We start from the raw sequence: 1,661 nt of genomic DNA, 5'->3' as shown, positions 1-1,661 counted from the left end.
CATTCCTGCCTCAGCAGAGGGCTCAGCAGACTCAGGGACACATGGCACCAACCTGAGGACAATTCTGCCAGCTCTGAAAGGGGCTGCCCAGCGCTGGCAACACCTCCCGTACCTGCCGCCTTCCTCTGGAGCTGCATGAACTCACACGCTGCAAAACTTTCAGTTCTTACAAGGGAATGAAGCTTCTCAGAAGTTTGTGTTTCAACAAAGATGTGTTGGCGGCTTTGGCATCCCCTCCTTTCATCTCCTACTTTGCTTTCGTTGCTCTTTTTTGTGAATTACTATAAGCTCTTCAGGCCGGTGTCGCTATTACTCATCCCATTTACCACTACTGACAGCATCAGTTTCTGTAAGAAGCATTGATTGATGAAAAAGGTGCGAACTTTTCCTTCCCTCCCCCACTTTCCTCTCAACAGTTTTCTCAACCTTCTTGACACACCTCGGCTTGCTACAGCATTTGTGGTCATCACCCCTCTGTGCTGTGAAATGAGAATCTTGTTAGCTCATCAAGGAGCTCTAGAGGACAGCACGGGGAGGCTGCGGGTGAGCAGCTCCGGGTACCTCATGGTGGCCCTTCTTTGAAGGAGTTGAAGTTCTACATGACTTGGGCAAATCCAGGAGCACACCTTTTCAACGAGCTGTTTGTCTCCTGTTTCTCCAGGCCTGACCTGCCACAAAACCCGCTTTGTGCAAGCACTGTTCATAAAGGAGCAGAGAGGTTTTTCCCCACCGAATTCATGTGGTTCACATGTGAAGCGAATTTAAAATCCGGGCTGGAGTCCAACAGATGCAATCCCATATTCTCTTTTTTCCTCGCTTTGTGCTTGCTCCTTCCTCCCTCGCTCGCGGCAAGGGTGCTCTGGTTTTATTTCTTCTGTCGGTCCTGCTTCTCATTTCTGTTCCAGTCACTATTTGCTGCCAACACAAGACACTCCTGGCACTCAGGACTTATTTCTGTCTTGGAGTATAGGCACTAGCAGGAAGCCCCGGTCTGGCTGGGGTTGCGCAACAGCTGCCTGCTGCTTTAGGTGATTAGCAACAATTATTATTTTAATTTGATAGGTTTATTTTGGTCGGAGACCTGGGGGAACCAAGCTTGGTCACCTTCTGTCACATCAGCTCGCTTTATGCGTTGCTGACTCTGAGCTGCTGGAGCACTTTGTTCAGCCAGGTTCTGCAGCCAGAAGTTTGCTTTAGTGGTTTTTTTGAAGATTTATTCAAAACGTCACAGGTTTCTAGTCACTCTGTGACCATAAGGAGAATCGTGGAAAGAACGGCGGTTTTGAGCTACCTCTGACGAGGTAGCTAGACTAGATGTTAAAGACACTTAGTGCCTAGAGCCAGACAGCGAAATCCCACAGGTCACAGAACCACAGACTGGTTTGGGTGGAAGGGAACTTCACAGCTCCCCCAGTCCAACCCCCTGCAGGGCGCAGGGACACCTGCACCCAGAGCAGGGTGCTCAGAGCCCCAAGGGCCAACCTGATCTGCCATGGGGCCAGCGATGGGGCTGCTGCCACCTCTCGGGGCAGCCTGGGCCAGGCTCTCACCACCCTCAGCACCAACAATCTCTCCCTTCTCTCTGCTCTCAGTCTCCCTCTGTCAGTGGAACCATCAGCCCTTGTCCTGTCCCCACAGCCACTGCTGACCAGCCCCTCCCC

General features: G+C 51.5%; 1 protein-coding gene across 1 annotated transcript in view; it reads left to right on the top strand.

Moving 5' to 3' along the window:
- Window positions 1–1,661, top strand: part of LOC104493001 (interleukin-12 receptor subunit beta-2-like) — an 18,362-nt gene that overhangs the window by 4,040 nt on the left and 12,661 nt on the right. The gene's annotated exons all lie outside the window — the stretch shown is intronic.

Source organism: Buceros rhinoceros, unplaced genomic scaffold (genome assembly GCF_000710305.1).
Source record: "Buceros rhinoceros silvestris isolate BGI_N320 unplaced genomic scaffold, ASM71030v1 scaffold22214, whole genome shotgun sequence".
Taxonomy (NCBI): Eukaryota; Metazoa; Chordata; class Aves; order Bucerotiformes; family Bucerotidae; genus Buceros; species Buceros rhinoceros.
The sequence above is the reverse complement of the archived record's forward strand: the minus strand, read 5'-3'. Positions and strand labels throughout refer to the sequence as shown.